This window comes from Suncus etruscus, chromosome 12 (genome assembly GCF_024139225.1).
Source record: "Suncus etruscus isolate mSunEtr1 chromosome 12, mSunEtr1.pri.cur, whole genome shotgun sequence".
Taxonomy (NCBI): Eukaryota; Metazoa; Chordata; class Mammalia; order Eulipotyphla; family Soricidae; genus Suncus; species Suncus etruscus.
In genome coordinates, this window is record NC_064859.1 from 38,130,720 (window position 1) to 38,153,855 (window position 23,136).

The following is a 23,136-nucleotide window of genomic DNA, read 5'->3' on the forward strand; positions in this document are numbered from 1 at the left end:
AATGTTTTTCATTTTTCTCAAAACCCATAGATGAGGGAGACCATTCTGTGTTTATCTCTCTCCCTCTAACTTATTTCACTCAGCATAATAGATTCCATATACATCCATGAATAGAAAAATTTCATGACTTCATCTCTTCTGATGGCTGCATAATATTCCATTGTGTTTATGTACCATAGTTTCTTTAACCATTCACCTATTGAGGGGCATCTAGGCTGTTTCCAGAGTCTGGCTATTGTAAATTATGCTGCTATGATTATAGGTGTGAGAAAGGGATTTTTGTATTGTATTTTTGTGTTCCTAGGATATATCCCTAGGAGTGGTATAGCTGGATCGTATGGGAGCTCAATTTCTAGCTTTTGGATAAACCTTCATATTGCTTTCCACAAAAAAGAAAAAAAGAAGAAAAGATAAGGCCTCCCAATTCTTACCACAGCCTGTGTTCTTTACACTTACTGTATAGAAAGAGGAGTTACTGTAAATGCACCCCATATGCACCTCAACACAGGCCCTTTGCCTGGTCTGTATTGTGAATTTGGGGACAAAAAAAAACAAACAACCACAACAAAAAACAAATAACTGTAGTAGAATGCCTGTCTCAATACAGGCAGGGAATGGGAAGAGGGATGGGCATTGGGAGGGGGAATGTTACACTGGTGAAGGGGGTGTTCTGTTTGTGACTGTAACTCAACTATAATCATGTTACTTAAATAAAAATATATAATAATAAAAAAAGAAAAAAAAAGAGTTAATATAGGCACCCTTCCCCCACCCCACCTCTTTGTACTTCAGGAAGCCCTGGCAGTCAAAAACACATCCCACAAAAAACAGTAGTATTGTGCTCGCTTCGGCAGCACATATACTAAAATTGGAACGATACAGAGAAGATTAGCATGGCCCCTGCGCAAGGATGAAACGCAAATTCGTGAAGCATTCCATATTAAAAAAAAAAACAAACAGTAGTATTGACAGTAGTTAACAAGAGTGCTTGGAATTCCTGGACTACATTTGCAGCAGTGCAACAAATCCATCTTTGAAAAAACTATCATTCCCCCTAGAAATACACCAATCTAGACTCTGATTTGTACATGAAGCAACCTAATTTTCAGAAACTAAAGAAGAAACATAATAATCAACTAGCAACAAGAGCTTACACATCAATTTAGAAGCCAATTTGTGCATGAAGCCTATAAATATTTTACTCTTTCTCTCACTTTTTTCTGTGCATTTTCTTTCTCTTTTACTCATTTTTTATTTCCTTCTTTCTCTTTCTTCTCTATTTTTCTCTCCGTTTTCTTTCTCTTTGTTGGTTTATTTGGAATACCCAGCAGTGCTCAGGGTTTACTCCTGTCTCTGTATTAGGAACTATTCCTGGTGGGGTCAGGGTATCATATAGTATGTTGGGGATAAACCTGGGTCAGCAGCATGCAAGGCAAGCACCCTATTTCTCTGGCTTTAATTTTGAGTTTCTTGATTTTTTCAATTTTAAATTCTCTTAGAAGTGTTTTCAATTGTCTTAGCTCAGCAATTAACTTAATTACAATAAAGACACAAGTTATTTTTAATTACTCAATTTTTCTTCAATTATAAAAATTATAAAGCACTAGGTATAAGTATTTTAATAGCTACATTTAATTTTCATAACATTATCAATGTCTTTGATTAAGAAAAAAGTTAAACCAATAAATTAGAGACATATTTTAATGTTTCCATAGTCTTCTACCCTTTTATTAATATATTTGAATAGAAAATAAATGTCAATGAATGTAAATGTATTAAGATGTGAAATAGCTACTAAGATAAAAAAATGACCAAAATAGAGCCAGCTGACATGGATAAAATGAACTAGGTTTCATATTGTCTTTATTTATTGTTCCTAGCAAGAATGTGATATGTGAATGATGGTATCTTTCTTCCAATTTATAATTCTGTGTATTGTTATATATCCAGATTTGAAAGTCATTTTTACATTGATATGAAAGGACCTAGTCTGTCTTTTATGAGGAAATGGAATTCTACAGGTCTCAGGTCTTCTGAAGCACACTGACTTAGAAGGTGGAAGAAAGGAGCTGAAAAAACATTGTCATGTCAGGGAAAGTGAAAAAAAAAAAGTAGAAGTTGATGCCTCCCTCAATATAAAACTTCTAAAAGTCTGTACCTGAGTATTATCCAGACAACATTTCTTCCATATGCATGCAAAATAGAAAAATTCAGTATCTTAAGGCTTGAAGTGAAGGAAGCAGTATTTACTACTTGAACAGTATTTTAATATGACTACTGGATTAATTTTGATCAGTGATTCCTCCAAAAAGTATAAGCAGTAACAGAGAGCATAAGAGCTGATTTCTATCTTTTATTTTTAAATTTGCCACAGAAAACATCATCATTGTATCTAATGCATTATTTTTTGGGTGGGGGGGTCACACCTGGCAGTGCTCAGGGGTTACTCCTGGCTCTATACTCAAAAATTGCTCCTGGCAGGCTTAGGAGACCATATGGGATGCTGAGATTCGAACCACCATCCTTCTGCATGCAAAGCAAATGCCTTACCTCATGCTATCTCTCAGGCCCCTATATCTAATGCATTCTTATTTGCAAAATAGTATTCTGTACACACACCTTTTTCCTGTATGTTTATGTTGTTTGTTTTACTTCCGTAATATATAAAGGATCATAACATTTCTGTGCATCTAATATTTTTCTAAAGCTTTAATTTCCATGGTATATATTATATTAATGTAATATATTTCTCAGCCAATCCTTTATTTTGAAAATTTTATTTTTCCAATATTTTTATTAAAAGATAACACCTGAATAAAACATTTTAGAAACAATTTTTATATTTATTTAATTTTCTTTCTTAATTGTTTTCTTACTGTAAATTACAAGAAAAATGTTTGGGAGAAAAAAGTATATTCATACTTAAATTTTATTTCAACTGCTTATATATTTCAACTGCTTTTATATATAAATATGCATTTTTTCTGGCATGACAAAATATTTTCTTTTTTAATATAATTTTTATTTTAATCATAGTGGCTTACATATCATTGACAATAATATTTTAGGTACATATTAACATAAAATCAGGGGAATTCCCATCACTGAATTGTCCTCCCTCCACCTCCGTTCCAGTCCTACTTCCCATATCCTCTTCCCTCACCCCTGGAGCTGCTAGAATAAGTGGTCTCTTCTGTGCCTAGCTTACTACTTAGTGGTCTTACACCTGTTTGGTCTTGGTACCTTCCTTATTTTCCCCTCTAACTGGGAGGCGGGACTAGATAGTTCAAGTTATGTGGTTTTGTTTGAAGAAGAGAAAAGAAATAAACTGGGGAAAAAGTCAAATACTCTGAAAATGGGCAGAGTCCTTCTCGAGGTTCTCATTCTAGGTTTGAGAGACAAAGGGGAAAAGAAGGTGAAACACCACAACAGTACAAAAAGAAGTGTCAAATAAAATATCCAGTGAGCACTCAAAAGAGAGAGAGAGAGAGAGAGAGAGAGAGAGAGAGAGAGAGAGAGAGAGAGAGAGAGAGAGAGAAGCACCACATAAAAGCCATGGTATTGAGATTAAAAAATGTGGCAGAGCACATAAAGGAAGAAAAGAAAAGAAAAAAAATAAATATAAATGGAGACAACAACTTCAATAGCCGAACCAAAACAAAAAAATCCACAAAAACTAGATAAATAAATAAAAAAATTGTTTTGTGCTTTTTGCCTTTTTTTTTCTTCTTCCCTCCTGCACATGTACAGTAAATATTGGTGTCATTCTAAAAGGAATTCCCTTGGCCTAAGAGATACAGGGATTCTCCACCCTTGAAGTATATTGTCATGGGATTAACTATAGACTCCTTTCAGGTTCATTTACTCTCCCCTTGGTGCTTTTGTGGTGTATGGAAAACTTCTGCTGCGTCCTGAGTGATAAAATCAGCCCTCTGTATCTAGAGATCTTTGTATCTGCACAGGTCAAGGAGTGGAACTTATGATGAAGTCTTTCTTTGTGGTTCTGGAAGTTCTGTTCCCTCAGTGTCGTTTTAATACGTCTTCTGTGGTTGGTGGTCCTGGTCTTTGTGCTGCTCCTAGGATGGGGCCTGGGATAGCGTCTTTCGTTATATTTTCAGAAGACCCATTCCGTTGCAAATATCTCAGACAGACCTCTGGAACTAGAGTTCATGGTTGTTGTGCAGATCGTAGCTCAAACCCTAGAGTAGGGTTTTTTTATTGGTCCCAGGATACATATAGTCTGGTCATGGTTCTGTCAGCCAGTCATCTATAAATCGCCATCTTGGCATTTGGATATAGACCAAAGGGTGACAAGTCTTCTGATTTTGTCTTATCGTTAACTGGTGAGGTAGGATAATTTGCTCTTCAGTCAAATGGTTCCCATTTTCCTCCTTGTCAGCATATCATATTAGGGCTGGCAATTGTTGGTGTCTGCACAGTATTAAGGATGTCCTCGATGGGATTTGTTTCCTGTGGCTGTTGTGAAGAACTGTGTCATTTCTATGTCTGGGATCCAGGGTTCAAAGCTGGACGGTTGGTGTCTAATCACCTGGGGTATAAGTTGGGTCCACGTGATATATTTTCAGGATGGGAGATGCCCCTGTATTGTAAACAAGTATAAGTTCTTATCCCAACTAGATAAGAGCTCCTTTTTATACGTAAGATTTCCCCTTTTTTAGTGTGCCTTTGCAGGGAGAAATGGTGCTAAGTTATATTGCCAGTGCATTTGAAGGTGGAAAGAAAAGAAAACAGAAACAGGTCACACACCCAAAAAAGATAAAAATAAAAATAAAAAGATATGTGCTCTTCATATATATATATATATATATATATATATATATATATATATATATATATATATATATATATGAAGAGAAAAAATTTTTAAAATGAAATAAGAAAGTAATTAAAGGAACAAAGTGATGCAAGAGAATACCTTACATTTGGGGAAAAGCAGGTAAAGAGTTAGTGTAATACAGGTCTTATACTTATGATGGAAGTATAAGTTTCCCCACTGTCTTCTGAGATTTTCTTGTGGTGTGTGGGTTCCCGGGCACCTTTTCATCACACAACCTGACCCTCTTGAGATTGGCAAAAGATTTGCGGCAGGGAGGTCTTGGGAAGAGTTCTTGCATTGGGGATACTTTTATAGCTAAGTCCGGTTTCAAGTAACAGTCCACGTTAGGAAGGGTTAGTAAGGAGGACCGTGTAGCATGAGTCAGCAGGGGAGTTGGTTGCCTTTTATTGCAGGGGACAAGTTGTGGGTTTGACTGGTTGTCCCTTCACTTGGGTGCTGGGTACTGGTTCGTTGGGGTAGGAGGTCAGTCTTGATGCCTAATGAATTAAGAACTGAGGGTCAAGAGTTTTAATAAGGTGGGAAATCTGGATGGGATTGAGAGGTGAGGGGATAGTAGGATTTCCAAAGGGGGGTAAAGGGGAAAGTATATGGGAGGGGCAGGAAAGAAGAGAGAAAATAAAAAGAAAAGAAGAGAAAAAGAAAAACAGAAAAAGAACGTAGTGAGAAGAGAGGAGAAAAGAGAATGCTAGTTTGCTTAATGTGTTCCATGAGTGGGGCCTGTAGTATAAGTCTGTACGTCACAGTTGCTACTTCGGTGGTCTGGCTGGTCACGTGGTTCAAGTCCTAAAAGAAGGTATAACCTAGAGATAAAGGGTATGTTAAAGAGTTTTATCAGGACATTCTCGTAGTTGCTGCAAGCTGGGTATGGTATCTCCTGTGACTGAACCCCAAGATGCTATCTTAGTTTGCCCACCCTTTGTTTCCAAGAACTCCTGTGCACAGAAAAGCTGACAGGTTATTTTAAATATAGTAAGATTAAGGCATTAAAACATATTGTTATGAAATGCTTCCATTGGATTCAGTGATTTCCCATGGTATTCTTTAATTGTAATCCTGTATAAGATCCCTAAGGGATTATTATGGGCCTTTGTAGTAGAAGGCTCATTACATACCTGTTCTCTCTATGCTGCTGTTTCAGCTGTTGCTGGATTCTTTGTGGTATAATGTGTAGTCAAGAGTTTTTGTTGTTCCTCTTTCATGTGTTTTGGGCACTGCTTCCTGATATATGTTGACTGTTACAGTGTTTGGAGTTTCTACCCTGTTAAACCCTGTTATTTGATTGTTGAGTGTTATTTGTATATAAGGTGTATGTTGTAGGTGCATCAAAATAGTGCTATCATTCTGTATTTATCTTTCATCTTCTGGCTTACTTCGTTTAACATATTCTAGGTCCATCCACGTTGCTGCAAAGTCTGTGATTGTAACATTTCTGACTGCCATGTAATATTCCATTGTGTATAGATACCACATCTTAATGATCCATTTATCTGTTGTTGGACATCGAGGTTGGTTCCAAGACTTGGCTATTATACTGAGTGCTATAATAAATAGTGGGGTGCACACATACTTTGGAATGAATGTCCTTCTAACTTGGGGGTATATACCTAGGAGAGCAATTGCTGGGTTAAATGGCAGCTCAATTCTGAGTTATTTGAGCACTCTCCAGACTGTTCTCCATAGGTGTTGAACTAAGGGGCATTCCCACAATCAGTGGATGAGAGTGCCTTTCATGCCGTATCCCTGCCAACAGAGATTATTCCCATTATTTTTGATGTGAGCCATCCTCACTGGTGTAATGTGATACCTCATTGATGTTTTTATTTGGATTTCCCTAATGATCAGTGAAGGTGAGCAAGTTTTCATGTGTTTGTTGGCCATCTTTCGGTCTTCCTCAGAGAAGTGTCTATTCATTTCATCTCCCCGTTTTTCTATGGCTTTATTTGATTTTGGAGGGCTTAGCTTTCTGAGTGCTTTGTATATTCTGGATATCAGCCCTTTGTCTGACATGTTGAGTGCAAAGATTTTTTTTCCTATTCAGTTAACTGTCTTCTTGCCTTAAGTAGGGTTTCTTTTGCCATGCAGAAGCTTTTTAGTTTGGTGTAGTCCTATTTGTTTATGTTTGATGCTGAAGCTCTTGCCATTGGCATTCTATCATTAAAGACTTTTGATATATAGGTCTTCGAGTGTTCTGCTATTTTTTCCTCAATAAACTTTACAGATTCAGGTCTGGTTTCAAGGTCTTTAATCCATTTTGAGTTGACTTTTGTATATGGGGTGAGGTATGGGTCAATTTTCAATTTCTTACAGATCGTTTTCCAGTTGTACCAACACCATTTGTTGAAAAGACTTTCTTTGTCACATTTCAAGTTCTTGGCTCTTTTGTCAAATATTAGTTGACTGTGTATCTGGGGGCTTATGTCTCGAAATTCTGTTCTAACCCACTGGTCTGAGGCTCTGTCCTTGTACCAGTACCATGTTGTTTTGATCACTATGGCTTTATAGTATAGCTTCAGGTTAGGTAAAGAGATGCCACCCAGCTTCCTGTTTTTTAGTATGTGTTTAGCTATCCTGAGTCTTCACAAAATATTTTCTTTTAATAACATGTATATAGAAAATATATGTATTTTTTTCAACCTTAGGAAGTAGTACTTTATTTTCACTCCTTTTATTAGTTTATTAGAGGAATTGATGCTAAAATAATTCTGTTACTTGTTATATTTTAAAATTCTATGTCAAACTTAACCACATTTTACAATAAAATATATCTATTTTATTTTCCTTAAATTTTATATTTTATATAATTTTCATGGAGGATTTTAGCTAAATAGAAGTCTCAAAATGTATTAACTAAATTGTCATGATTTTTTTCTCATTCCCTCTGCTTTTAGTCTTAAAAAAGCATTCTGTCAACTTGATAGAAGATAACCCTTTATATTTTTAATCTGTGATTTTTATACATACTTTCCTCATTATGTATTAAATTCATAAAACAATTTGTGATAGTACTTACCTTTTATATGTTGTTGGATTGTGTTTGGGCCTGCTACATCTTTTGTCATTTTTTTTTTTGGTCTGGTACTGTCAGTGATATAAAAATACCCCAGCACTGTCTTGTTTTCTCACTTTTTTCTTATTCATCAAATTGACCAGCTTTTTCAAATTCCCCCTGAAAGTTGCAATCTTGAAAGTGTAATTTCACATCCTTTATCCTACATTTTTCTCTGCTTAACAGTGTCTTGTTGAGTGGTCTTACTGATGCCTCTAGATCTGTCTTGTGGAGTTAAACACTTGGTAATGTTTTCTATCTTTTCAGGGGCTTCTGCTTCCTGGAATAGTCCCTGTCCATCATGTTGACAGGGTATATATAGGTCTGAAAGTGTTCCATAATCTCATCTAATTATTAAAATTATAATAGTAAGGTTTTTGTTACCTTGTAAACAACATAAATTAGACAACATTATTCTACACATCTTCTGTTCTTATATAAGTAAAGTTCTGGATATATAATATATTAAAATCTCATTATCAGTGTGATCTTTGTCCTTTTAGAGATCAGAAAAAGTTTAGAGGTTGTTTAGGTGCATATATCCATTGTAGGAAGAATTCTGAAAATGTAGCACTTCCTCAAATCTTTGCCCTAATCTGTAATGCTGTAAATATTATGATATCAAAGATTATGTAATGTTATCTGTTATAAAGACTTTGATGATATAAATAATGTTAATGGTTAATTTAAATAAGATTACCTCAAATTGTTTTATTGAGAGAAATTTAATCACATGAGCCCTATAAAACCAGGAAACTCATGTTTCTCAAAAAATAAAACAGCACTTTTATATGATTCAGCAGTTCTTGTCGTAGGTATGTATTAAGAAAATGTAAACACCCTTAAGTTAAAAAGATATATTTATTATTATATTCATTAGAGTACTATTTATAATAGCTCAAATCTGAAAATTATACAAGTGAGAAATTGAAGGTAAGTTTATAAAATGTAGTGGTAAATATATACATATATATGCTCATATATATATATACATATTTATACACACACATACACAATGAAATGCTACTCAGTTTTAACAAAAAATGAATTCTTAAAATATGTAGCCTGGGGCCAGAGCAGTGGCATAGCAGTAGGGCATTTGCCTTGCATGCAACTGACCTAGGACTGACATTGGCTTGATCTCCCAGTGTCCCATATGGTCGTCCAAGCCAGGAGCTATTTCTGAGTGCATAGCCAGGAGTAGACCCTGAGCATCACCAGTTGTGGCCCAAAAGCCAAAACCACAACAACAACAAAAAATTATGTAGCTATAAAAATACAAATAAAATTTTATGCAACTTTAATGGAACTGTAGAATTTCCTGTTAAGCAAAATAAATCAGAGGGTGAACAAAAAACATGGCATTCTCTTAGATATATTATATGAATAATAGTATAGTTTCTGATATCCTAAAGACCATACAGCATATGTGTAAAAGATTTAACCCACTTATTTTCTCCTAAACAGCCTCATGGTAATTTGATAAAACAAATAGTTTTATAAAATAGTTTTTTTAAAACAATAGTTTTTTTAAATAGGAGATTTATATATAATTGAAACCCATAAATTTATTTGTAAATTTCCTCCAAAATGTTCTAACTATGGTATTCAATTTTGATATCAAGATGTCAGCAAATGTCTAGGAAACAAAATTAACATAATGGGAATAATCAGTGTTTTCTATATTTTATCTATAGGCTGGAAATAGTTATTTAAACTAATAACAGGTTACTGTTTTATGAAGAGAATTGTGATATAATTCGACACTACATATTTTAGTACTGAGGTACTCAACCAGTTTTCACTTTGGTAATAAAATTACAGTTAGTAGATGATGGAAAAGGGTAAACCACAGCATCATAGAATCTTGGTACTAAAAAATAGTTCAGTTTACAGTTTGGAAACTGATTGAGGTTCAGCAAGTTGATTCATATGGAGTAAATCACACAGATACCAACTGATTATCAGGGGTTAAAGTTCATATTTTATCAGAAAACGTAGTGTTTAAAGTCACACCTAGTTAAATGTAACACAACTAAATGAGCTGTAAGTCAGAGACAATGTGAAAAAGAATATTATTTAGAGTAACAATGTCTCTCTAAAAGATTACTTCAGAGCTGTCAGTTGGGTCACCAAAAAACAGTTGCTGATTTACAGTGGGTTCCTAGCCCTGTCTCAAAAGAGCACTTTGGTAATTCTTAACAAAGATCATGCTCTGGGATGACAAATAGCATAGATCATTAAAAATGGCAGCAGTAATTTTATAGCCAGAGAAGATGATCTTTAAAAATCTGTCAGTGAAAGGGGATTTTTAGGAGATGCTGAGGTAATCTCTTTAAAAACGGGAAGTTCTAAGGCATAAAAAATGAAGTGTCCATTTTAGAATTACAGGATTAATCATGTGCTGACATGATTCACAATACTTGCTGCAGAGGTGAAGTTTGAGTGACACACATAGTCCCTCATAGTCTAATCATTAACTTCTGAACAGCTTAGTTATCAAAGGACTTAGTGGAAATCATCCAGTTCTGAGGCATAACGGGCAAGTGGAGAGATAGAGAAAACACAATGTCTTTTAACAGGAAGACAATCTAGGAGACATGGACACTACCCTGCAAAAAAGACAATGAATACATGGACTTGCCAGAAGCATGCACTCTGCCTCGGGACTGAGGGTCACCTAAGTAATGAAACAAACCTTGCTTGAGTCACATATACATTTCAGAGATGCAGAAGTCACCTTCATGAATAGAGTTGTCTCCTTGTCTCTTTGTTAAATTTTCAAGGATATCAAAATTGCTGAATGGTCAAGCGTGTTAGCCGCTAAGTTTCTGTGAAAAAGAAAAGGGGAAAAAAGAAATTACTTGTTTATCTCTACCTCACCCACTGCAAAAATAACGAAGAGATAGAGCAGAAAGGAGAATTTAAGAAACAAGAAATGAAAATGGGTATGACTTTATACACCAGAGGCAGAGAACTAATTATTCTAAGTAGGCAGAAGCTCAGAGCAACATGACTAATAAACTTAGATACTTTCTCAAAGTGGAAAGCAACTGCTATTACAGAAATACTATATCTGAGTAATATGGAATCTGTCTACCCCTGAAGTGATGATGCATCTCAAATATCTCTCCATTTGGACTCCATGTATCTGGAGAAACATAAAAAATGAGCTAGAGCAGAGTAGAGTCCATAGACTCTTTACAGATCACATACACACAGATTCTTTTTTCCATGCAATGCCAAATATGGTATTTCGTAGGCTATTGTTTATCTTCCTACAGCAATTATTTGCATAAGAGTCTGAGCAACTGATGGCCTACATAGTGACACTTGGTTCTTTTAAAGCTGTTTTTGTATTTATCACCAGACTTCATCATTTCTCTTTTTTTCTTGGTCTTCAGTGAATTGTAATATTGCTGGTGACCCATTAAAGTCCTGGGAGTCCCAGACTGGGGATTAAGATGCATGCAGTCAGCATGTTATTGTCAGGAGTAGAAGTCAGCACAAGGAGATGGAATAATTTTCCTGTGCCATTGCCTGCTGACTTTGCAGTTAGTGTAACTATCTCCTGCTTCCAAAATATCTTTTCCATAATTACCAACTATAATTCTATTTTCAGAGTAATAGCTGAGAGTGTATAATTGGAAACCACAAAGGCAAATTATTTTTTCTTTGTTTAAAGGGCTTTGTACTATCATCATATTATCTTTTGCTCCCAGTCACTCACAACATAAAGGTATTTTTTAGCTATAAACAAGTTATTGTTCTTTCTATTTATAATTATGTCATTTTAAAGTGAAAAAGTATATATCTCCTGACTAAAGGCCCTGATAACTTTTATTAGAGTATTTACTTTGAGATATTTTGCAGTTAGCAAATTATTTATCTGCCCTTTGAGATACATATTTTGTTCAGCCCTGGAATGACTTTCTAACAGGTTTTCAAATTATCCCTTTGAAATGTAATGAAGAAAAACAATGTCCTTGCTTCTCAGTCTGCATGAGAAGGAAAGATTGATTACAATTAGCAAAAAGTGATGGCAATTCCCATTATTAATTTCTTCCACTGCCATTCTCCAGTATGTTCCTACCCAGTTTGATAAGGGGCTGGGGTGAGAGGCAAACTTGATTCATCATCAAGGGACATTGACACTCAGATGTGGATTTTAATGTTGGAACTTTGTATGCCTGACCTTCTATTATTAATAGTATTGCAAATTATGGTGTTGAAATAAGTATAAATAAATAAATAAATAAATAAATAAATAAATAAATAAATAAATAAAATCAATAAAAATTAAGATTACCCTGGCTAGTTTTAATGGAGTGAGTTCAATCTCTCTTCACTATTAATAGCTAGTAATTTAAAAGGATTTTGCTAGATAAAATAATATGAAATTAATAACTATTATTTGCAAAACTTGTACTCAACAAAGATTCTTTTGCACAAAACGTGGAAAACAATGACCTAGCTTCAAAAGTGTATAATGTTTGACAGTGAGACAGACTAAAAGTGTCATACAGAATGGAAAAGTTAAGAGTCTATATAAAAGTCTTTTTTTTTTAATTTGTTTTTTTTTTTCTGGGTCATACCCAGATTTGCTCATGGCTTACTACTGCCTCTGCACTTGATTGCTGAGGGCAAGCATCATTGGTAACATATATATATATATATATATATATATATATATATATATATGTGTGTGTGTGTGTGTGTGTGTGTGTGTGTGTGTGTGTGTGTGTGTGTGTGTGTGTGTAATGCTGAAAATGAAACCTAGCTTTGTTGCATGCTAAGCAAATGCTCTACTTGATGCAGACTTCAGCCCCTGAAACAGTCTTCTTATTCATGAAGTAAATACATTTTTGGAAAAAATACTCTCTGAGAGTTAAATACTTTAATATTTTAGCTCTTATCCTATTATTTATTCTGAGCAACCTTTCATATTTAAAAATAATTTTAGTAGAAAATAATTTTTGGAGGGACAAACCTGGCAGTGCTTAGGGATTAATCCTGGTTCTGTGAGCAAGGAGCACTTGTGACAGGACCCAAGGAAAAAATTGATGCCAGGGATCAAACTCAAATCAGCAGTATGAAAGAAAAGAACCCTACACTCTGTACTATCACTTCAATTCTGTATTAGAAATATTATACAGAATTATAAAATAGTTTCTAATGATCACCCTTATAATATAATTCATAATTCAGTATTTTATTACACAAAATGTGTGAAATCTTATTACAATATGTACTCTTAATTCTATAAACACACTATCTGACACAAGTACTAGTAATACCACAACTTATTTTTATTTTACCAATTTTACAAAGTTATATAACTTAATTTTTATTTAATTACAGTGAGATAGCTAAAAAAGTTGTGGTTAGTTAAGCCTCATACAATATTTTAATATATATTCTTTACCAGTGTAATTTCTTGCCACCAATTTGATTCCAGTTCCCCCCCCCCCCACATTCCCAGCATACGTCATTCTGGTCTGTCTCTCTCAGTATGATTCATTTCACTCAGCATATTTTCATGTCTATCCAAGTATAAGTTAATTTTATGACTTCATTTTTATAAAACTGCATAGTATTTCATTGTGTATATGTATCATGGTTTCTTTATTCATTCATCTGTTCTCAGCACTTGGGTTGTTTCCAAATTATACATATTGTAATTAGTACTACAATCTATTTAGGATGCCTTTTGTGCTTACTGTTTTTGGACTTCTAGTGTACGTTGCCAGGAGTGCTATTTCAAGATTATATGAAAGCTTAATTTTTAATTTTTTGAGGAAAATCCATATTGATTTCAAAAAGACTAGTTTGCATTACAACAAGAAGTGAATGAGGATCCCTTTCTATCTGCATTCACACCAGCACTAGTAGTTGTTATTCTTTATGATGTGTGCCAGTTTCATCTCTATGATGGAAAAAATATATATCATTATTTTTTGATTTGCATTTCCCTGATGATTCGTGATGCGGAGCATTTTTCATGTGCTTTTGATTACCTGTATTTCTTCATTGCAGAATTTTCTGTTAACCACTTCTCATGTTTTGATTGTTTGGATTATTCTCTTGTTAAGGTTTATAAATGCTATATATATTAGATATTAATCCCTTATCAGATGGGTGTTGAATAAAGTTTCTGATTCTGTGGACTGCCTTTGTATGCTGGTCATAATTTTCTTGAGGTACAAAAGCTTCTTAGTTTAATGTAGTACCATTTGTTTATCTTGGTTTCTACTTCTTTGGTCAGTGGTGTTTCATCCTTGAAGATACCTTTAGCTTCAATATCATGGAGAGTTCCTATGTTTTTCTGTATTACCTTATGGTTTTAAGTTTTCAGGTTATTTAGTACAGACTAATTTTACCTTAAAACATGATCTTAGAAAAAAATATGAGTTTATTTTTTGCTTGTTAATCCAACCTATTTTCCAAACACCAGTTGTTAAAGAGAACTACCTTATTCTACTTCCTATTTTATACTCCTTTATATATTGGTCATGTACCTTAGGATCTATCATAGTGTATTTAATTCTATTACCTTTATTTTAGAATCTGCTTTTATTTCAAAACCATGCTGTTTTAATTACTACCACTTTCTAGTAAAATTTAAAGTTCTGAAAAATGATGCCACTATCTTATCTTTTCTAAGAATTCCTTTAGCAATTGGGGGAGTGGAGTTGCTCCTTATGAATTTAAGGATCTATTTTATCTATTTCTTTGAAAAATGGCATAGATACGTGTACAGGGATATATAAATAAATAAGTACAATGCTCTGGTGAGTACTGCTATTTTAATGATGTTAAGCTTCCCAATTCATGAACAGGGGATGTGTTCCATTTTCTTGTGTCATTCTAAAAGTATTGTTTTTTAGTTTTTGTATAGGTGTCTCCACTCTAAAGTCAATTCTGAGGCACTTGATTTTCTGAGGCACAATTGTGAATGTATTTGATTTTTAATGCTTCTTTCTTCACTTTCATTATTTGTATATAGAAATGCCATGAATTTTTGCATATTAATTTTCAGCCTGATACTTTAGTATACAAATCTATTGTTCTAAAACTTTTTCTTGTTTTTAGGACTGTCTAAATTTAATATTATATAGTCCACAAATAATTAAAGTTTGACTTCTTTCTTTTGTATCTGAATGTTTTTGACATTTTTTTTGCATAATTACTATGCCCAGTACTTCTGGTACTTAAATATTCTTAATTCCAAATGCAGCATTACCATTTGAAATTCTGTGCTTATAAAGTGAAGTATTATTCTGTACATTTTCTATATTCAAATACAAAACATGCATAGTAATTATTATAGGGACACATATTTAACTGTCATGAAATTTGCCTCAATTTGAATTCTTGGATGGATTTTCTGAGTGTAACAATGTTTATCTATATTCTCATTCTAGGTTATTTAAAATTTTCACTGAAAGACCCAAAGAAAACACTATTAAATAGTGGAGTTCTGTACCCATGGAAGCCCTGCATTACAACTTTCATCAACTTTTCTTTGCTGATATCCACTTTTTTCTATTCATCAGCCTTGCTTTTATCAAATTCCTTGATGATTTAGTAATTTTAGTCAAGTATTTTTTGTTTATCATCATTAACCTTGTAATTTTTAATCTTCAATGGTTACTTTCATAAACAAATATTTTACTTTTTATTTTTAAATTCAAAAAATTATAAGAAGTTATCTTGTCCCATTCATTTGTTCTTGGATTTGCAATTCTCAGCTTCCTGGATTATACACGCAATGACATTCTTGACCCAATAAATCTTGTTCGGTGATGGAAATTCCTTTATTTTGGTACTATTATATACAGCAAAGACACTGAGGATGTCATTAACACCATTATAAATAGTGACCTAAGACCTGCTCTTTTGGAGTTGAATCTGCATGATTTAGCTTACAGATGTGGGACAACAAAACCCTTAGCTGAGTTACTGTCCTCTTTCCAACCTCCTGAATCACAAAGTTACCAGTTCTGAAGTCTATCTGCTCTCTGACCTAATCTTGTGCACTCTGTATCAGGTGCATAAGGGAAGAATTGGGAGCTGCCCTCTTGGTGCTGAATCTGCAAACTCCATTTTTATCAGTATGGGAACCCAATCATCTTAATTTCCCTCCTCTCAAGTCCCTAGGACAATAAGTTGCCAATTTTAATGTCTTTCTGCTCTCTATTCCCAAAACCATAAAGACATGTGTGTGTCCACATGATGACATCCCAATATATTTCTTCTAATTCTGAGCAGGTTGACCAAAGGCCATCTATGTTAAGAGCACACAAACTCAAATAACAGTAGATCCAACAGAGTAACCAGTTAAAAGTTTTCTTAACATACTCAAATAACTCTTCATATTTAGGAAAATAATCTAGAGACGTTTTTAGAAACACTTCAACATATGACTTCTACAGTAATGGGCAACCTAAAATTCCACCATGAAACCTCACAAAATGAAAGGAACAATAACTAAATTAAGAAGGTCAACTGCAGTTGAAGATAGAGAAATCTAGGCCAATCTCCAAGCCCATCAAAATGTCAGAGCCCAGTTGATGAGGACTTAAAATAAAAACTCAAAGCATTGGCAACAGAAATCAAGAAGGACGCACTAATCCAATAAATTAAAGAATCCATAGATGAGAAATTTAACCAACCCAAAGAAGAACACTTTAAGAGGATAAATGAATCCATACAAATGGAACTGAAGGAACTAATGAACACTTTAGCAAGCCAGAGTAGCAGAATCACACAAGGTCAGGGAGGACTGTATACAAAATCTTGAAGACAAATTACAAGCTAGCATTGATAAATAAGTTAAAAACTAAAAGACAGAGAACAGGATGGAAGAACATTTAAGGTACTTAATGAACAAAGACAAGAAAAATAATCTGTGAATTATAAGATTACCAGGATGTATGGAAAAAGTAAAAGAATGACAAATAGTGGCAGAAATAATAGCAGAGAACTTCCACACTCTCTGGAAAGAGGCAGCTGCACAATTCTAAGAGGCAAAAAGAGTACCAAACAAAATAGACTCAAAACAACACCACCATATATAGTAATTAAAATAGCAAAAAGGAAAAAAAAAGAGAAAGATAAACTTCTTAAAGCAATAGGGTGAAGAAAAACTTAAATATAAAGAAAAGAACATAGAATCACACCAGATCTTCCATACGAAATGGTCTAGGAAAAGTAGAATGACATATTCAAATTATTGAATGAAAGAAGTTTTTAACCTAGAGACCATACCCAGAAAACATCTCATTTATATAGAAGGGAGGGATAAAAACATTCTTATACAAAGAAAGAATTGTCAACATTCAAGATAACCACACTGATTCTGAAAAAAACAAAAAACAAAAAACAAAAAAAACACTGAAAAGTCACTTACATGAACCAAATAAGCAAATAACCAATTGTAGAGACAACAATCCCACACAGTATAAATATTTCCCAGGAAAGTCTGATTTTAGGTTCTGGAAACATGAAACTGTAAATATGGTACAAAACTCAGGCTGTGAAGCTTACAGGTAAGGTGAAACACACTTAAACAAATTTAGAGGTTGTACTTGGTTCATAAAATGATGAATCTTTCTATAATATGTTAAGGATTAGCTTTTATGATACTTAGCTTCAGGGAAAATATATTTAAAACACTTCTGGCCATATTATAGATGAATAACGTTATCAAGTAAATCAAATATTTGTTTCCAATTTCATAAATTCAGAGACGTTTTTAAGCCTCGAGTAGAATTTCACTCCAATTTTTCAGACCATGGAGCTGGAGCCCATAAATAGCTTTGGATTCACTCTAGTCCAGTAAATTTATTACAGATAAATATATATATATAGTATTAAAAGCATTCAAATGTGTATTTATATAAAATAGACTAAGAATGCTTGCTTTCCACACAACATAAATATATACTAAATTTTTTCTTGGATTTTTCTCTTATATAATGCTAGATCTCACCAAAGTTTCATTAAAAATGATTGACATACAAGAAAAATGACTCAAAGTCTTGCTCAATTTCTCATCTTGAGAAATGAGATGTACATTTGAATAAAGCAATTTAAACACACATATCTAAATGTTTAACAATCTTTCTCACTCAAAAACTATGGGGGTACTTTATACTTAATCTGCTTAGTCTAAAGGATAGACTTATATTTGAGGTCCATCAGTTGTTTTTAAATACCTTTATGAAGAACAATATGCATACAAAATGTATCCATCATACTATAAATTTCAATGATATTTAATAACATGAATAAGCAGCTCAATCATATTTTACATTTTAGAATATTTTCCCTAAAATATTAATCTGAAAGTATTATTAATTTTGGGGGCCAGAGTGATAGCATTAGTGTATAGGGCATTTGCCTTGCACATGGCTAACCCAGACTCAATGTATCCCAGGGTCCCCCACGCCTGTCAGAAGCAATTTCTGAGTACAGAACCAGGAGTAACTCCTGAGCACCACCAGTTGTGGCTCAAAAACCAAAATATAAATAAACAAAATTAAAATATTACTAATTTATTTTTGGATTGTCTTACCATTCTAGCAATGATTGAATATGAATTGAATATAAATAGACATAAATATTTATTTCTAAACTCCTAAATCTTTTATATATATATATATATATGTGTGTGTGTGTGTGTGTGTGTATTTCCTCACTCAGACCACACACAGGATAAGTTTAGTAATAATTTTTCAAATAAAAATGAAAGTCCTTAACATTATTTATTATTTTATAAGAATTATTTTTCCTAAATAGAATAAAAATTATTTAGAAATAATTTGCATTAATACAAATATTGATATTTATTGTCAATTTGGGGAAATACAATTAAAATTTTAACAGAAATTGTGTAAAATTTATAGATAAATTTATAATGTTTTCATCTTAAAATTGTCTTCCTCTCTATGAGCAATGAATCTTTCATTTGATTGTTTTCATTAATGTTTTTTATATTTTTACTGTAATATTCATTTTTTTGTTCTTTTCTTTTCTTTTGCTCTTTGGTCTCCACCTGGTGACACTCAGGGGAAACTCCTGGCTATGCTCTCAGAAATTGGTCCTAGCTTGGGGACCATATGGGATACCAGGGTATCAAATCGGGGTCTTTCCAAGACTAGCGCTCAAGGTAGATCCCACAACTGTGCCACGGCTCCAGCCCCAATATTTTATCTTTTTATTGCAGTTGAAAGTTTAAAATTTATTAGTGAAGCCACCTGGTCATGGTTCTTAAATAGTTACAACATTTTTCTTATTCATTATTCTAGTGTTTTAATGTATTTTGGCTCTTTCCTCCATTTTTGTATGTATGTTGTACAGATATTTTCTTCCATTCTGTAGCATAACTACATTTGAATCAAGTTTCTCAGTGAACACTTTTGATTAATGTTTTTCCATTGTTCATTTTATTTTTGTTTAATTTATTAGTAAAGTGAACTACTAATGACACCCTAAAATCAATATTGTAGAAAGTTCTGCTTATATTTTACTTTATGCGTCTAATGGAATCAGATCCATCTAAATTAAATTTCATCCATGTTTTAGGGTAATAGCACAATTTCATGTTATTGAATGTGAATAACCAGTCTTCTGAATATTTCCTCCCTTATTTGTTGAATACTTTTATTTCTTCATATTTTATGAACTTGGCTAAATTATCTTTGATTAATATATCTGAAAATTTACTTCTGGGATTTCAGTTCATTTTCACTAGTCTGAGTACACTTTTATTTTATCACTGTACTATCACTTGATTACTATCACTTTGTAGCATAGGTTAATATGTTTTGATGCCAAAAAACTGGTAGTGCTCAGGGCTTATACCTGGCTCTGAAATCAAGGAGAGTTCAGTGGACCATATCAGGTGCTAGAAATCAAACCTGGATTGACCACATGCAAAGCAAGCACCCAGTCACCATACTATTTGTTCCTTTAACAGAGTTTTTTTGTTTTGTTTTTACTTTTATTGAAAGATATTTATTGGAAGAAACGTGAGGAAGGATAGAAAGGGGATGAGAAGAAAGAGAGGATAGAGCGAGAAGAAAGAAATGGAGACAGAGACTTGTAGCAGATTTTAAATCAGGGACTGAGAAACTTCCTATATTTTTTCTCAAGATTGTTTTAGCAATAATTATATTCAAACAGTAGTCTTCATATTCCACAACATCTTGATTCATTCATCTGTATGGGGCATTTTGGGTTGTTCCCATATCCTAGCAATTATACAAAAAAAAAAAAAGTGTCACCGGGTGTGGTAAAAAACACCCCCAAAAACGTATGAGCACATCTTTTTTTTTTTGTATCATTGCTCAGAAATTGTTCCTGGCTTGGGGGACCATATGGGGGCCGAACCGGCGGGGTCTGTCCTAGGGTCATGTGGGCAAGGCAGATGCTTTACCGCTATGAGCCACTGCTCCAGCCCCTCGGTGTGCACATATATTTTTAATTAATTTGAGAGTAGCTTCCAATAAGTAGAATTGTTAAGTCAAGTCAGAGCTCTATTCTTTAAAAAAGGAAGACTCTATCCTGCTAATACGATGGAGTTATTGTGTTATTAAGTAGCTATTGTAAAAAGATGAAGAAGTCATGAAGTTTACTGCAATATTGAATGAACTGGAAGGTTTCATGTTAAGTGAACTAAGGTAGAACAAATGCTGAATAACCTCACTGCAATCTGGATCCATGAAATTAGATAATATATATAATACTAAAAATGATAAATCCTTGGCACTGAAATACAAAACCAATAGTGGAATGGAAGGTGGAGAAAGAGCAGACCAGATACCTCAAAAGACAGTGGTAGAGGAAACATGTGTACTTTGGTGGTGTGAGGTAAAGTAATTGTGTATATTGTTACAATAAATTGTGTTTATTTTACTGTAAACTCTGTATATTATTACTGTAAAATGTAACACTGTTGTAATAATTTTAATTAGAATATTTTAAGTGGGGATATGTATATTTTCTTCGTATATTTCTTTAGATGTATTTTCTTAATAGGTATAATTCATATTGTGTATTTCCTAATATAGATGTAGTTTTTTCCATCCCTTTTTTGGATTTATTTAGTAGAAGATTCTAGTAAATAAGTTTCTCTTGATTTCTGACTTTATGTTAGAACAAGATAATAAGGATTGTGTTGCTTGTTATTTTTACCCCCATATGCACCAGTAGTATCATGTGGCACTGTTCCTTTTTTGCATAGGCACATTAAAATGGGGAAATCTTACATATAGAAAGATGTTCTTATTTAATATGGATAGAAACTCATAAATTTAATGTTGCAGGCGGCCTTTCATTCTAAACATTTATCATAGTGACTCGACTTAGGTGTTAATCGATTAGACAGAGGGAGTTCACACACGAACCTTGAATCCTATCTCTGGAACTGCACGGTTTTCTGCATCAGCACCAAGAATAGAACTACCAAGGAATGCCATAATGCCGTCCTGGCACTAACTTGATCCAGAATGGGTTCATATGACACATGTTCCAATGATGAATTAGGAGCAGCAACAACTTGCTTTCAGGGCAGGTTTCCCTGCATTGCCATCTAATGTGATGAAACTAGAAGACACTTCATGACACCCTGACTTTGACATAGGATCTCTGCAAAACCCAAGATCTCTAATTACAGAAACCTGACTGTGACAGCTGTGATTGGGAAGAACTTTTACTGGGAACATGAAGAAAAACCTTGGGGTTAGACAACTTAGTATGCCCAAAGTCTGTAATTGGTCATATGGCAGGATGCTTCATGGGTAGAGTATCCCTATATTTTAGACTGAAGGTTTTTCTTTTTTATTTTCCCCAACTTTTGCAGTGCCTATACATAATACTGCAACCTCCTTTTTTTTCTCTTTTTTATTTTTAAATAGGGGTTCCCACCTTTTTTTCATAGAACTTTGGGACATGAATTACTTTGTTTTACTTCATATTTCTGCATTTTTCTATAAAATTAAAAATAAAAGATAAAATAAATGATAGGAGCCAGGGATCAAGCATTCTCAGGTGCATTGGTAGAAAAAAAAAGAACAGACCTATTCAAGCCAAAGTCAACAACAATAGAATCAAGAGACCTAAACTTTAACAAAGGCCTCAATATACTGGTAGGGCAGGGGTCAAAGGGTGATGGTATAGGATGTACTATGGGGTCACTGTTAGAGAGAGTTTGACACTGGTAGTGGGAATGGCCCTGATTCACTGTATATCTGAAATTTAACTATGAAGGACTTTGTAGATTAAAATGCTTCAATAAAATAAATTTAAAAAAACTTTAGTTTATTTGTTATATATTCTTAAATGGCATTGAAGTTTTTATAGGGTTGAGTTGACTCTGTAAATAGAATTCTTTAGTAAGCCTAGCCTTTTGCTCTCTGGTAAGATTAGTAGCTAGGTTTTATCTAATACAAAAGCCATGCATAAAATTTTACAAAGTATTTTGATTTTAAGCCAGGTTTTATTCCCCTTCCTTTAGAAGTCACACCTTTTTCCAGTCTCTCCTATTGAGAAAGACAGTTTAACTTCATAGAGGTGTTAACAATTCTAAACATAGAGCTAAAGAAATCATTTTACTCCTCTGTTTTGAGGTACTGGTGGGAGTAGGGAACCAATTAACCAGGAGAAAAGAGGTAATTAATAAGTGCATAAAGTTTCCCAAATCAAATTATCACTTAAACACAGAGGCATGTGGACTTAACATTGATAGTGATATCACATATTTGTTTTTATAAATGTTGCAATATTGAGAAGATTTAGTTCTAAGAAGATCTATAATTATTATAAAAGTAAACTCCTATTTATAATTAAGTATATTTTGTAAATATATTTCATTAAATTCAGAATATTTTCATTTTGACAATGGTTTCTCCCCTATACTTCTGAGTAAATAAAAAGATACGTTTATGAATTATCTTTTTTTACTTGCTTTCTAAAATCAGAATATTCATTATAGGTCAAAATAACAGAAAGCATTCAATGTTTAAATTATTTTTCTAGTTTATCTTCAAGTAATTTTATCTTAGACTATTGTCAGAGTTGTTTTTTTTTCTTTAGGGACCAGAGCATATTTGCCTTACACGTGGCCAACCCAGGGTGAACCCCAGTTCAGTTGTTTTTTTTTATTTGTTTGTTTGCTTTTGTTTTTGATATTTAAACATTTTTAATAATATCTTTCTTTAAGCACCAT

The 23,136-nt window shown here is 33.5% G+C and overlaps 2 non-coding genes across 2 annotated transcripts; both read left to right on the forward strand.

The window, feature by feature from the left end:
- The first annotated feature begins 414 nt into the window (after positions 1–414).
- LOC126024855 (small nucleolar RNA SNORA51) lies at positions 415–547 on the forward strand. The gene has a single exon (XR_007500954.1). It is a non-coding gene; the product is annotated as a small nucleolar RNA SNORA51 (small nucleolar RNA).
- Positions 548–838: 291 nt separating this feature from the next.
- On the forward strand, positions 839–945 carry LOC126025071 (U6 spliceosomal RNA). Its single transcript, XR_007501118.1, has one exon. It is a non-coding gene; the product is annotated as a U6 spliceosomal RNA (small nuclear RNA).
- The last annotated feature ends 22,191 nt before the right edge of the window (positions 946–23,136 follow it).